The sequence below is a fragment of the Eptesicus fuscus genome, chromosome 2 (assembly GCF_027574615.1).
Source record: "Eptesicus fuscus isolate TK198812 chromosome 2, DD_ASM_mEF_20220401, whole genome shotgun sequence".
NCBI lineage: Eukaryota > Metazoa > Chordata > Mammalia > Chiroptera > Vespertilionidae > Eptesicus > Eptesicus fuscus.
In genome coordinates this window covers 56,765,712-56,782,252 of record NC_072474.1, presented here as the reverse complement: position 1 = coordinate 56,782,252, position 16,541 = coordinate 56,765,712, and the positions used below count along the sequence as shown (strand labels likewise).

General features: G+C 37.6%; 1 protein-coding gene across 1 annotated transcript in view; it reads left to right on the top strand.

Annotated features, from left to right (window-relative positions):
* The window catches only part of CCSER1 (coiled-coil serine rich protein 1), a 1,048,396-nt gene that overhangs the window by 907,289 nt on the left and 124,566 nt on the right, over positions 1-16,541 (top strand). The gene's annotated exons all lie outside the window — the stretch shown is intronic.

The window sequence follows — 16,541 nt, the reverse complement described above, 5'->3', positions numbered from 1 at the left end:
AGGAACATGATAGAGTAGCAGGAGAAAGTTCCATGGATTAGCTGTATTTGTGCCATAATATTTTCTCTGCCTCTCCACATTCATATTTGGCCCTTGTAGTCAGTTTTCATCACTGAAGGTAAAGTAATTATGACAGCACTCCACTTAAATGATATCAAGGCTTCCTGTTTCTCTGAAGCTAAAGAAGCACATCTTTAACATTATCTACAAGATACAACATGTTCTGAACCCCTACTTAGTCCATTGGTCTTTTTTCATGTTGTTACCAGATGGGGCTGGGGCCCAGAGGGGGTCTGCCTCAATGTGTGGGTTCTTGACTTCATGCAGGAAAGGTTTCACAACAAGAGTCCTAGTGATTTCACGAGTATGTTTATTAAAGCAGGGGACGATGAGAAAAAGGAAGGGCTTGAGGTAGGAGAAGCAACAGGAGAGCCTAAGCAGGGCTGCTTGGACTCTCTAGAAACCTTGTCGGAGAGCCAAGGTGGGGCTTCTGTTAGCTCACTGGAAAAGTCAGAGGAAAGGGGGCCCTGGAGACAGTGTCCTTCAGGTGCTAAGCCTGGGACACACTGCTGCTGCCCGCTGCTCTCCTGGTTGCGAGTCTTATGGGGACCCTTAAAGTTTAAAAGAAAGAGAGCAGAGATGCAAGGCATGGCATGCTCTATCCAGAGCCTGCTGTTGGTTCTTTGTCTTAGGCTTTTTATCTTTCTTTGGCCTGCAGCAATCCTAGGGGAGGTCTCAGGGAGGGTCTTAACCGTAGCTTTCCAGCTGTCTTTCCACTAGTTGATTCATCAAAATGTGTGCATGGAGGGGTCAGGGTTATTTTCTGGTTAGCTTTATTTCCAAAGAACATTATTGAAGAGGGCCAGAACTGAGGCTGCTCTGCGCCAGGACAGTCTGGAATGTGCAAACCATGTGCTCCTAAGTGTCCTTGATTAGGGAAGGTGAAACCTTGTGATTCAAATTGTTTTGCCTTGTTTAATTATTTTGTCTCAGTTTCCCGTATTTTACTTGTCAAGGAATTTCCCTAGCTTCTTACTATCCTGCCTCAACGTCACCCTCCCTTTTGCTGTCTGTGCTCTAGGCACATTGGTTATATTTCTGTTCCTCAAAATGCTGCTCTTATTTGGTAGGACTTCAATTAATTGAGTTAATGTATGTAAAGTACCTATAACACTGCATGACATATAACAAGCTTCCAATAAATATACCATCATTTAGATATTTAGGAAGAATAACGTAAACACTAAGACCAAGTCCCATCTTCTCCAGAAATCTTCTCTTATCACCTTTAGTGTCAATGGGAGTTAACTTTTTGGAGTTAGAAGCAAGGAGGTAGTAGAACAAATTGTATGGGAAAATTGATGATGACTTTAGATTTGGATATTTTTTTTTAGGTTCTGCTAAGTTAAGACAGATAAAACGAGATGCTGTTTACACAGCCACATAAATTTACCAACTACATAGTGAGGTCACTGTTAATAATTCTGTGGGGCAGTAAGTGAGAAATTAATAATAAAAAATGTAACATTTTTATTTAAGATCATATGATTAGTGACAAAGAAGACTGCAATTTTTGCTTTGACATCCTGCTCAGCACAAACTGAGAGTCTCCCAGTAATTATACCATGAGTGGAACTCAGTTAGAAAATAGGCAGATGGACACAGGTGAACGTAAATTAGGAAAAAAAGTCAAAGAAAGCCCCAGAGAAGGCCTAGCCTAAGGCACAGCAGGACAACTGGGAAAAGTGCAATGTCATAAATATCCAGGAAATAAATTCTAAAACTGTGTATGTGGCAATAACAAAAGGCCACTGTGTTAAATCTGGATGTAAAACATCTTTGGTGCCTAGTGACTTCCTACGTAGGGCTATGGAGGCCCATTCACGTGTGAGCTCTCTTCCTGGCATTTGCACATGGGATGTGAATGAAAGCCTGCTGAGTCAGGCTGGCTACACATGTATGATCAAGGCCTGTATACCATCTTCATTCGCTCTGACACTACGTGTCAGGAACCAAGAAGCAATACTTCATGTTCTTAGCGTTGCTTTCAAATTATGATTCAGACTTTGGTTGAGAAAGAAAAGAATGAGAAGCTAATGTCTGATTATATTAACTGGTCCATGAATGAAATTTGCATTCTTGGTCCATTTATAAAGATAACAAAATAATGGATCATTGAACAGGAATTAAGTGCATCTCACACCCTGGGAGAAGCATGTCTATTTTGAATGTAGTTAATTTGAGCAAGAAGGTATTTAAATTGTGGATTGAAAGCATGCAAAATTAAATACTATGGAGAGGCAATGATGTGATAAAACAAGAAAAATATTGAGGGAGGTAGCCTGTGATTTTTAGCTACTTAATTATAGGTCCAAACATGTATTAATAACCTCATAGAGCATCACGATTTCAGAATTGATGCATAAATAATATTAGCAATCAGAAAATTTAAGAAAGCACATATGTAATTAATTTTAGATGAAAAATTATAAGCACAGAATTTTTGGCTTTTTAATCACAACTGATTAGTTAACCATCCGATTATATAGATATTTAATAATTAGAATAATTTGTTTCTTCAAATATATAAAGATGTACAGGCTGAAAGTCTCCCAATATTTAATAGTTATAAACATAATATTGGCCTCATTGAACCTGAGATCTCCTCACTGATGTTGTGTCCTAGAAATGGAATGGGTTTCTCAGGGAAAAAAAAAAAAAAAAAAAAAAAGATGAGAGCTGCATACATTGAAAATGCAGGCACATTATGTAAGGGTTAGCTTTATTGATGGGATGTGCTTACTTATTCTTAAATATTTCTCCTACTCTTCGAGTGGCATCTGGCCTATTACTAGTTAAATATGAAAAGTGGAGAAAATATGAGAATCTGAGTATGCAGTAAGCTGCATAGCCCCCTAAAACAAGTAGCATAAGCTAAATTATTTAATTGTTCAGTAGAACGGATTCTTCAATATAAACCTATCACTGTATATTTTATGTGTTCTACAATATATCAAAGCTAATGATGCAATCATAAGTAGTAGCATAGCAGAGCAATGCCACACTTATGAGCAAACTAAGGACAAATCTTTAAAGTGCTGATTCACTTGTGTTTTTAACTAATGGACCGCTGGGAGTAAAATGCTAACTGGTGGAGAAACATTATTTGTTCATATTTGTTGTCCTTGCTTGTTCTCATTAGCAGCAGTTCTCTATTAATCCAACTATGAGGCCATTTACTAAGAGTCAGTGGCCTTATTCACACTGAGCTGTAGCGTTCATTACAGTTTAGTGTGTGTGTACCAGGGTATGCCTTGGCACCAACCTCAGTATTATAGAAAAGAAGGTGTGCTGCTAAAAGCAAAGAGCAATAACACATGTCTCACTTTATCCTGTGAAAATGAGTATGAATTCTTTAAAAAAACTTTCTTTCTGATGTGCTTTATATTTGAGAGCACTTTCCTGCCCCCTGCATCACTTCTAGAGAAAGAAAATCTCCCTTATGCTTCAACACAAAATAATTCCACTCGCTCTTTCCTTTCCTTTTACAGTGCAATGACTGACCTTTCAAGATCGTTTTTAGAGTTGAGATTTTAAGACATTTTTATCTATGTCTATAATTTTATTATATTCAGTTTTGCTATGAGTTTTCACTTGTATTTTGAAATAGTCTTTGTATTGGGAGAAAAAAGGAAAGTGAGAGTATTGTACAAAGTGGTGAGTTATAGCAATTCACTTTTTTTTCTATCTTGTGGTTACCTCTTTCCTTTTATTCAATAGCAAGGCATCTTCTTTCTTAAAAACGGACTGCACTGGTGTGGGACTCATGAAAATGATAGAAATAAAGTTACATATTTTGAATTTTATGAAAATATGCAGGCCAAATATTGGTGTACTCATTCTCTGTCTCTCACGTGCACGCATGCTCTTTCTTATTTCACATCTCATCTATTTACGCCTATGTATCTATCACTTATCATCTTCCAATCTACCTCCTATTTAACACATACTACCCTAAAATTTTTAAAGGCACCTTCTTTTAATAAAATATTAGCTTAAATTGGAGAAGAACAAAACATAGTGGTAATATAACACTTTACTACCTTTGTTTGCATGCCTCTTCAAAAACTGTGGGGTTTTTTGTTTGTTTTTGTTTTTTTGCTTGACTTCACGTGATATGTATAACTTATACAGCTGCCGCTCTGCATTCCAATAAAAGAGAACAGAATTGATCCGTAGTACCCATAATTATAGGTAAGAAGTTACTTTTACTTTTCTTTTTGAAGTGGGCAGAATGTACATAATAAATTAGAAAAACAAATGCATAACTGATGTACATTTTTAATAAGTAAAAATAGTTCATTTGACTTTATTATTCTTTTGCATTGGGTTTGTATTGTTTTAATCCTTAGTGACAGCAGTACGGGTCCTGCTTTCTTTGTTTATGTTTTTGTTTTACTTTTTTAGGGAAGAGATCATTTTAATGACTCTTCTTTCCTCAGATTTTTTTCCAGATAATAAGATTAGAATTTTAGTGGACTAAGTCACATTAAACAGTGGCCAAAAGCAAAACCATTGCTGAGAACATGTTGATGGTAATTAAGCAAAAACTCATCTCTCTAGACATTTTGAACCACTAGGTTTTCTAGGTATTGAGAATTAACTATTTATATGTCAGAAGATTTACATAATGTCAGAGTGTATTTTATAAATACTATATTGTCTTCATATTATAAAAGTTCTACCTATTCATTATGGAAACTTTAGAAAATACATAAGCTTTAGAAAAACCCATAGACCCAATAAAAAAGATATAGCAGTTAATAAGATTCTGATATTTTCCTTACAATCCTTTGTGTAGTATGTGTGTATTTCTATGTCCTCATGTATAACCATGAATATGTATAATGTATATAATGTATATATAATGCATAAAATAGTTATGCATCCTTTGAAGTTGATATCACATTTTAAATATTTTTTTTGTATTCTGAAAGTATTTGATAACATAATTTATTATCTGTCTATATAAAAGTATAATATGCAAATCGACCAGACGGCGGAACGACCAGTTGGCTATGATGCGCACTGACCACCAGGGGGCAGACGCTCAACACAGGAGCTGCCCCCAGCCTGTAGGCCCCAATTGCTGATTGGGGCCTGTGGGCCAACCTCTTGGTCCCTCCCCCCAGCTGGCAGGCTCCAATCGCCCAATGGGGAATCAGGAACTGGGGGTGGGTGGTGGTGGAGGTGGGTGGTGCCAGGGCTCCAATCGCCCTGCTGGTTGCCCCACACACACAGGGCGATTGGTGGCAGCAGAGGCAGGGGGCGGGGCTGGTGAGTGGGTGGGAGCGGCCAACCTCTCGGTCCCTCCCTCTGGCTGCCCAATGAGGAACCGAGAGCCAGGGGTGGGTGGTGGCAGCTGGGGAAGATCAGCCCTGATCGCACACCAGGCCTAGGGACCCTACTCATGCACATATTTCACGTGCCAGGCCTCTAGTATTTGTATAAAATACTTTCTTATTGTTAGCAACTTTAAATTTTGCGTTTTTATACCTGAAGCAGGTATTTACTGTGAAATATTTTTGAAATATACAGAATTTCTCCTTGAATTCAGCTCTACTTTCTTTTTGACTTAATTTGATTAAAACAGCATACGGAAATGGACTATTTCATAGAGTGAACGGCTCCTTTCCCTGTGTCAAAAACAAGTACTAGTAGACCAACCTGGTTGCAGTGCCTTTGGCATGGATGTGTTCTTTCGACCAGTGTTTGACTTGTGGCATCAGGGACTTCCCACCCTTCCTATCTACTGTTCATCTTCCTGAGTTCAGATGTCTCCAGCCTACTAGCAAGATCTCTTGAGATTGCAAAAAGAGAATTACAGTGTTGAGGAGTCCACTGATTTTTAAGGTTACGCGTAATATTGCTATGCTAGAGGCTGTTTGTTTCCTGTCACAGAACATAGTGTTTTCTCCTTTTACTCTTTTTACCTGACTCTTGCTTTCCTTCCGTCAGGTACTAGTCATCCTTGCCTTTGCTCTTTGCCCTGTCACCCTTCATAGTATTGTCTCTGTCACTTACTATCTCACCCCAAACCTGCTACTTCACCTTTATCCCTTATCTTATTGGTGCTTCAAATGCCTTTCTCCTGTGAAGCTGCTCCCAGCACTGAGCAGATCACTTCCCCTACCATGTGCCTGTAGCACTGTTACAGCAATGCTGCTGAAAACAGTGATGTGTAGGTCTGTACTGGAATCTGAATTTATTGAACAAATAAGGACAGAGAAATGAGTTTTTCACGAGGATCAATCTATTAAATGTTAAAATATTTCACTTAAAGATTTGGTTTTCCTAACAGTATTATGCAGTGATGATGTTAGAAGGCAAGTTAACAACCCTGCTTTTTATTAAGTTATTCTTTTAATTAAAATTGTACTGGTCCCTGAAATTTAAAGTCTAGAAATTACAATAATGTAGCACTTACAATGAATTAAACTTATTTGTTTACATGTGTGTATCCACCATATTTTGAGTCTTTTGAGAATATAACTGTCTTGATTACTTTTTCTCAATTGCCTAATAAAGATGGGTCCATAAAAAGTGTTCAGTAAGTGTTTATTATATTTTATTAGCTTTATTATATATGTCCATGTGCTTATTAAATTCCTTTTGTGTAAGATGAGTAATGTAAGTTAGCAAAGATTTGGAGAAATTAGGTGATATTTTATATGTCAATGATTTATATGAAGATAAAAACATGAATTGAAATTGAGCATTTTTCATACCTTGGACCAAATTAATTTGTCTCCTTTCTTATTAATGCTGTAACTTCCTTTTTAGTATTAGCAACTTATTTTTGTCTTTCATAAATTTCAAATATTATACTCTCTCTAGACTCTTCATTTCTAAATATACCAATTTTGATTCTTCTACTCCAGGGAATTTCATTCAATAAAATATCAAATTACTGAGTCCAACAAACCATCAGATTATTGAAAATGATAGCTAAAATGGCCTAAAACACATTTATTGAGAAGAACCAACTAACTGCTTATTTAGAATGATTTATTTTACCTACACGTGTTGTTCTAAATTAATCCCAACTCACTCACTGTGTGATCTTGGATAGTTAGAGTTTCTTATTTTGAATGTCAAGAAAGTTTTGTCTATTGTCATGTATACTCTTTCAGGAAATTGAGATGCTTGAAAGTATTTTGTATTTTAGATTATTAAATTATATGATGATTTTGATGATACAAAGTTGACAGTAACTTGAATGAACACTTCGTATATATCTGGCATTATATTAAGTACTGTATTCATTCATTCAACAAGTGTTTATGGGGTGCCTACTATGTGACAAACACCATTGTAGATGAGAATACAATAGTAGGAAAAATTGGATGAAGTAACTGCCTTTGGGAGTTTGCAATCTAGTGGGAAAAGACAGACAGCAAATAAATTAAAAGTGAATATATAGAAACTCCAGGTAGTAATAAGAACTATGAAAACAATAAAATGAAAAGACATAAAGGAAATAGAGTAGTGATGGGTGGGTTGGGTAGTAGAGAAGATTTATTATTTTATATTAGGGCAAGGCTCACTACTAGAGTGGCATATATGTAGAAACTTGGATGGGAGGGAGTGGGCCACGTGGATTTCTGGGGAAAGAGTGTTCTAAGAAAAGAAAAACAAATACAAAATCCTTGAGAAGATAGCATGCTTTGATATAAGACATGTATCTCTATATATCTATATCTATATCTATCTATATACATATCTTATTCCTGATGCTCAGAGAGTAATGTATTCAGCAGGGATTCGTTTCTTGGTCTTATTAGTTCCAAGGCTGAAGCACATTATATGTTTATGCATTTTCTAATATTGAATCTACATGTTTAGTACATTTATTTAAGGTTTAAATGCCACCCTCCTCTGAAGCTGCCCCCAGCAAAAAGTGAGTTCCTCCCTCCCCTATGCCCCGGAGCTGAAATAGTAATATTTTTTCAAAGCAAAGGTCAACAAATGAGTGTTGGTCTATGATAAAGTTTATATTGGGGAAAATGGGAAAAGTGGTAGCAATTAAGAATCCCAGTTTGACACCTTATTTGGAAATTTTAAATTTCAAATATGAAACCTAAATGGATCTAAGTCATTAGGCATCATCAGGCATTTAATCTAAAATGTGTCACTGTTTTTCCCAGCCAGTGTGGTTCAGTAGGTTGAGCATCATCCCATGCACCAAAAGGTCACAGGTTCAATTCCTGATCAGAGCACATGCCCGGGTTTCGGGCTTGATCCTCAGTAGGGGGTATGCAGGAGGCAACTGATCCATGTTTTTCTCTCATCAATGTTTCTCTCTCTCTCTCCTCCCTCCCTTCCTCTCTGTCTAAAAGATCAAAAACATATTTTTAAAAGATTAAATAAAGTATGTCACTTTTTCAGTGATTACCTTTCTCTATCCCCAGTAAAATGAAAATTTAATACATACTTATCTGTTTATAAGCATATTAGAGACTAAAAAGTGATTAACATTTTACCATGGTTGGAATTTTATGGACTGTTATAAGCATTATTCTACCCTTTTGGAATGAGAGAGAGTTGGCCATTCACTGTTAAAGTGGAAACAAACAAACAAACAAAACCCACTATAACTTTAGTGCTCTGAGATCTTCCTCATTTTGAAGAGTTTTAATAAAGAAAGTTCCAACAATTCAGGGTTACATTTAGCGATCATGAGTTCACTGTTGATTTTTTAAAAATCTGCACCTGAAGACATGCTCTGGGTGGGAGGTGGGGGAGAAAGAGAGAGAGAGAGGGAGAGAGGGAGAGAGAGAGGGATAGAGATAGATAGAGAGAGAGAGAGAGAGAGAGAGAGGAGAGAGAGAGAGAGAGAGAGAGAGAGAAGCATCAATCAGTTGCCCTCTATGTGTCTATGTGTGCAGGACCAGGGATCAAAACCAAAACTCAGGTACATGCCCTGATTGGAAATCGAACTGGCAACCCTTTGGTGAGCAGGACGATGCTCAGCCAATTGAGACACTCCGGTAGGGCATAACTAATTTTGTTTTATTTTATTTTTGCTCTGAGCAGCCAAGTCGTAATGTGCAGATGTGATTTATTCTGTTTCCACATAACTGTGTTGGAACTGGGTACTGGAAAGGGCACGTCATATGCTATACCACAGCAACTCAGTAACTGAAAGATGTTTAATACAGTCTTTTTATACAGGATGGCCCACCTTGTTGTCCAAGGATGACTTTTCTTACTTCCTAGTCCTACTAGGGAGAAAATGTTCCTACCAAAGAGAATTTTTATTTTATTTTCTTACCTACATAGGAAAACATGGATTTCTCTGAAACCTTTGCTTAGAAACACAGAACTGAAGTATCACCTATTCATAGAAAAAAATATCAGATCACATAGAAAATTATTTAATCAGACATCTGTTGATAAACCTTAGGAAGGATTTCCATTTATCAGCCATGGTGGAGTAACAGGGATCAAATTTACTTTGTTACCTTAGCCAATTAAAAATGTGGATAAAATATGTAAAACATCAGTTTTCAAATGTTATGTGACTGGCTGTGTAGGATAGTGATCTCTGAGTGAGAAGAAACAGATGAAGTGGGTCCTACAGCTGTCCCAGTTTTCTGTCTTCAGTTTCAGGCTGACGTGCAGAGAGGAGGAACCCAAACAGAGCTCCGTGCTGCTATGCCTGGAGGAGACAGAGGGGGAGGTTAAGATGGCTGGAATCGAGAGGGCAATGCACCTGAGAGGACAAAACTACAGGGTAGAGGTCAGAGGTCAGCAGAAGGTTTCCCCACGTCTTCAGCTCAGTACTGATCAGAGCATTGCTGTGAGGAAACTGCTCAAAGCTAGGGAAAGAACCATTGGACAGAAATAAGTGGAACAATTCTCAGGTCTCCTTCTGGTCTAGGAATAATTCAAATTTCCAAAAGCCAACTTACAATACCTAGGGCAACAGGCAGAGGGATACTGATTCAGTAGGGGACCAAATTATATCCATTAAAGGCTGCCATGGTTCTGCATAACAAAACTCAAAAGCGAGTGAAGAGATTATCACACTGTTTTTAGGTAACTTAGTTGTAAATCACAATAAATTTTTACAAAATATGTTGAGGATCATACACCCTTCCAAAAAAAAAAAAAAAAAGCCAATACCTAGAAACATTTCAAAAAAATAAAATTTACCAGGCATACAAAAAAGGAAACCAGGATCCATAATAAAGAAAAAAAAATCAAAATAAACATATCCATAAATGACATAGATAATACAATATGTACACTGGGTATTAAAAGAGTCATTAATTTCTCCAAATAATCAAGAAGGTGGAAAAGTGTATGCTGAGAAATGTACAGTATATAAAATACTGGGTAGACCCAATTTGAACTTCCAGAGATGAAAATAGCAATGTTTGCAATGAAAAATACATTGGCCAGGATTAACATCAAGTTAGACACCACAGAAAAAGATTATAGAACTTGACAAAATTTCAGTAATAAAGTCTTCACTTGAAGTAAAAAAGCAGAGTGCCAGTTTAGTGTTAATTACTGGTAATAAATACTAGGAGTGACAAGAAGTGGACATTTCCAATTTGCCTTGGTGGAGTGACCCAATATGATTCGAAAGAGATACTGTGGACTAGATCAAACCTATTACTTAGTTAAGTTTCTTAAGGCTTTAATCACCACTTTGTTAATAAGAATTTGCATCAGAACACTCCCTATATGCTATGAGATATGCATAATTAATATTTAGACCTTATTATGGAGTATATGTTCTTAACAAATCCTGGAAAATAACTTCTAGGGCAGAAGTCTCAAAATGGTGATCAATGTGCGAGGGCAAACTGATATATAAATACTAGAGGCCCATGCACGAGTAGGGTCCCTAGGCATGGCCTGCGATCAGGGCCGATCTTCCCTAGCTGCTGGCAGCCAGCCCTGTCCCCCGCCGCCAACACTGGTCACCCCCTGTGTGTGGGGCTACCATCGGGGCCCTGCTCACTCGCACCTGCCTTGGCCTGGCACTGCCTGAGTCAGCTGCCACCCTCCCCCTGTTTCCCATTCCCCCTTGGGCAATTGGAGCCTGCTGGCCGGGGGAGGAACTGAGAGGTTGGCCAGCAGGCCCCGATCGGGCAGTTGGGACCTGTGGGCTGGGGCAGCTCCTGCGTTGAGTATCTGCCCCCTGGTGGTCAGTGTGTGTCTTAGCGACAGGTCGTTCTATAGTCCAGTCAATTTGCATATTATGCTTTTATATGTATAGATATTCTCATTTGCCAGTACAATTAAAATATAGTTGAATTTGAATGCCTTCAGGTAGAGCATGTCTTCTTCTTATTGCCATAGACTCCATAATCCCCAGCCTCTAAAAGAATTTGAACTTGTGACTCCAGCTTCATGAAGCTGTTTTTCAAGGTTTCCTGAACTGCCTAAGCTCCGCTTGCCTATAAGAGACAAAGGCAAAGGCAAGTAAACATTTCTTTTTGTGTAAATTTTCCCTGATAAGGGTAGCTTGTATTGGGCACTTTATACATTACCTGTAGAGTACCAGATATACTAAAAAATTCATATAGCTGTTCACAGGCAAGGCACATATGTCAAGTGTATCTAAATATATGTCTGTGTCTCTCCTTTGGAAATATTTCCAGAAATGATGTGACTCCAATGATAACAAAAATGGTAAATGACTTCACACTGTCTTCCAAAATGTGCTGCAGGACTATTGAAGGTAAACCTAGGGGATAAAATTCAAACTTCTTAAAACAACTGAATGAATTCTTTCATTTTTTAGTCACAGCAGGTTCAATGTTTGCCCTGTAAAGCTAATAAAGACCGGAGACCTCACTTTCTTCTTGACAAGCACTCTTTAGCTCTTTGGTTGCAGTTCAAACTGAAGAGGGCCTAATAAGATTTTTTTTTCTAGCTCATTTTCTTGCAAATAAGGGCTCTGCCTTACCTTGTCCTTAGTTATGGAAAATAGGATCAGTAACCTTAGGTAACTGTTGCTGAATGCTGTAAAGATGTAATTGTTCAAATAATCCTCCAGCCTTCACATATAAAATGTCCTTTACACTTTGAATTTGAGCAACCATTGGGTTATTCTCCTTTAATGAAATTACCTCATTCCATTATCTGTTACCTAACAGGGTTTCATAATTCATAATTTATTTAACTAAAGAAAAATTGTTTAAGAGATTTGAGCCCACTTCAGATTATGATTTATACAAGGTCATTTGAGCATTTATAATTGTGTGTGATAATATTGCATGGCAATTTTGCAAAATCAAAAACAAGTATCTCTATACTTCACATCATTGGGAGTTTTATTCCTTTTCCTGGTAAAATTAGTGTTCTGCACATTAGGATTTCTAGAAACAAATTTCCAAACTACCTAGTAGCACTGTCTAGTTGAGAAAGTGATCATGCATCTGTAGGCTATTTCTTTTGCTCCATTTTATTTTAAATTGTACATTTTCCCAGGTCATTTGTATGTCAGATCACAGAAAGTCTCTTATGACTGCTTCTTGTGAGATTTTATTCCTCTGTTACACTGTTTACTTTTTCCAGAACACATCTTTCCTCCTAAAAATATTTTTCCATCCATTTAAATGTTGCCGCCTTTCCTTTGCCAGACTTACTGACTTTTAAGTCTAAGCATTTGGAACATACAAATTCAATGATGTGTGCTTAGCTTTCTATCTATTTTAGACAAATCCTATCCACTTCTGCACCTTTACCTACCTACTCAATACTATCGTTCAAAGGACCCAAGCATATTTGTCAGGTGTTATATACCTTGGCTAAATCTACACTGATTTTCCAGCAAAGTGACATGAGTTTATACTAGGGTTGGAAAAAAATTTGGAAAAAAGTATATGTGGCTTTATGACTATACCATATATTTTAGTTTTAAAGTTGGTAGTTAATGAAAGCAATAACTTATAGTTACACAAATGGATAAATAAAAGAATCTAACAATTAATGGACACCTGCTTTACATCTAGAATTGTAACTAGGTATATTTGTAATTTTTCACAGATGCAAATAGGAATAAGTATCACTAAAACAGCAAACTGCTCTGATGATTTTTAATCTAACCCACATGGGCCCTGTAACTGCAAGATCATTGTGAATGAGGAACTATTTTTGTTTTTTGTTTGTTTTTAGAGAGAGTGAAAGGGAGGGGAAGAGACAGAGAGAAACATCGATGTGAGAGAGACTCATTGATAGGTTGCCTCCTGCATGCACCCTGTCCAGGGCTGGGGAACCTGCAACAGGGAACATGCCCTTGACCAGAATCAAACCTGGGACCCTTCAGTCCATGGGCCAATGCTCTATCCACTAAGCCAAACCAGCTAGGGCAAGGAACTATTTTTAAACATATTTCTAATGGTTTCCTATGGCTGCTATAACAGAATACCACAAATGTGGTGTCTTAGAACACACATTTGTTCTCTTACTGTTCTGGAGGTCAGAAGACCAAAATAAGTCTCACTGAGCCAAAATCAATGGCAGGACTGTGCTCTCTCCAAGGCTCTCAGAGGAAAGTCTGCTTACTTGTTTCCCCAGACTCTTGAGCAGCGTTCCTCCTCATCCTGGACTGGTGTCCCCTCTTCTATCTCTGAAACCAGCAGAATCTTTCCTTGTTTCTGTAAGTCACATTGTCTCCTATCTCTGTCGTCAAGTTTCCTTCTTTCCCTCTTTTCTAACACACTTTACTACATTTAGGGCCCACGTAGATAACTCAGGATAATACCAAAATCCTTAATTCCAGCACATCTGGGAAATCCCATTTACCAAAAAAAAATTATAATCACAGGATCTAGACATTGTTGGAGGTTGTAATCTAACCTATCCCAGATCCCAGAGTCTGAAGTTATCTCAGGATTTTATTTATTTTAAAATTTTAATTATCCTATATAATAAAAGCCTAAGATGCTAAATGTCCAACCGTTCATTCGACCATTTGACCAGTTGCTATGATGAGCACTGACCACCAGGGGGCAGACACTCCAACTGGTAGGTTAGCTTGCTGCTGGAGTCTGGCAGATCAAGACTGAGCGAGGAGCCGGACATGCCCTGGAGCCCTCCCGCGGTCCCTCCCTAGCCCCGATCATGCACTGGTGAGGTCCCTTGGCCTGGCATGCACCCTCTCGCAATCAGGGACCCCTTGGGGGATGTCAGAAAGCCAGTTTTGGCCCGATCCTCTATGTTCTTTTAATGCATAAATGTAAGGGCTAGATTTTGTTCTGTAAATAAAAAGAAGCTGAAATGTCTAGATTGCTCAAGAAAAATTTGAGAATGATTATATTAGTCAGGAGAAAGTGGAGTAACAGTTCAAGTGAAAATAACATCATGAGTGGAGGTGAAAGTTCATGTGTCACCTACTATGGGATCTGATTTTTATATAAACTGAACTGTGTTTCTTTGTGCTCCTATAATACTTACTGTTCTGAGATCATTTCCTTTTTCCCAACCAGACTCAAGGCTGGATTGAGACTTTTCTTGGCAGTTTCAATTTTCAGTGTTATGTTTATAATGTAATTTCAGAACAAATAATTGAATCCAATAGGGTTGGATTATATAATAGGATATAAAATATGAATTAGATAAGAGCATAAATGAATGCAAGTAGAAGAATGGGGGGAGGCATATAAGAATAGGAATGGATCACATTATTGAGATTCCTTAAAACCTAGAGGAAAAATTTGATCTACAAGCCATATTAAGATTGAACAGTAAAGGACAATTCAGAGTCAGAGTTTGTAATTCTGTCCTACGATATGAGCCTGATTCATGGTCAAATCAATGAATGTAAAGAGAGCAAAGACAGGTGGATGGGAAAAAAAGAGGAAATTTCAATAATGGCTAGATACTGCCAACTGGATCTTTTCATGTACTTTCATGTAAGCTTGTTGTGCATTCTTAAACTATTTTTTATTCAGCTTGAAAGCAACATTCATAATTTTGTTCTCTTTGTTTTATAAAATTTTCCCAGATTTTGAAGTATTTATTCAGAAAACTGGATTTTAAAAATCATATTTTACCATTTCATGCAATTTCTATTATTTCATTTACTTCAAGTCTAACAATTCCAAGTTACCAGATACAAGTCACCATTCAATCATACTGTCTATATAATAAATGGTATCTCTAACATTATTTCCAAATGTTGTTTCAGGAATATAAGAATGACTCTATGTCTCCTACCTCTGTACTGACACACCTAAATATTCCTATTGATTATTTTTTCAGTCTACTATAATGGCATTACTTCACTAAACTGTACAGGTATATTTAATCAAATCCCTAATTTATTTTGACAGAAAATATATCTTATATGACTATACAATTTATTTCTACACTGTTATCCCAGTTCAGGAATACCTTCAACTTCTATTTTTCTTTTATTTCAATCTAAAGGACATTTACTTTAAAAAAAATTCATTTGTAGATATTTGTAAATGTTATAATATATATAATATATCAATTTTAAAGTAATTGGTTATTTTTTATCACCAATTTTCAACTGAAAGTGTACTTTCTTGCCCTAGCCGGTTTGGCTCAATGGATTGAATGGCAGCCCACAAACTGAAGGGTTATGGATTCAATTCTGGTCCAGGGCATGTATCTCAGGTGCAAACTCAATCCTGGTCTGGTTGGGGTGTATGTGGGAGGAAACCAATCAATGTGCCTCTTTCATATTGATGTTTCTCTCTGTGTGTCTCTCCTCTCCCTTCTACTCTCTCTAAAAATCAATGGAAATATATCCTCAGGTGAAGATTAACAACAACAAAAATGTAGTTTCTTCTATAAGCAAACTTCATCATCCCAAATATTAAAAATGTGTGACATCCTAATAAATAAAAAGCCAGGGACCGTCACAACCGAAACAACTGAATAGATGACTGAACAGCAGGCTGCATGGGGCAACAAGGCTGGCAGGGGGATTAATGAGAAATGACCAAACGACTGAACAGCAGGCTGCGTGGGGCAACCAGGCCAGCAGGGGGGAATGCTGTTGGGGATGACCAGGCCAGCCAGTGAGGGGGCAGTTGGAGATGATCAGGCCAGCAGGGGGGCATGCAGTTGGGGCAACCAGGCCTGTAGGGGGGGGGCAGTGAGGGGCAATCAAACTGGCAGGCAGGTGAGCAATTAGGAGCCAGTGGTCCCGGATTGTGAGAGGGATGTTTAGGATCAGGCCTAAACCGGCAGTTGGACATCCCTCAAGGGATCTCAGTTTGGAGAGGGTGCAGGCTGGGCTGAGGGGACCGCCACCCATGCACGAATTTTGTGCACTGGGCCTCTAGTTAATTCATAATTTTTGGTGTGCATTAGGAAAAAACTAAAATGTGATATAGAAAATCTATATTAGACATAAGCATATGGTATATGATATCTGACTATAAATCAATCTGTTACTTTCAATGAAAATTAAGTACAAAATACAATAATGACTTTTTCTAGTGATCTATTTCTCAGGATGTTATTGAGATCCTTTGGGAAATGAT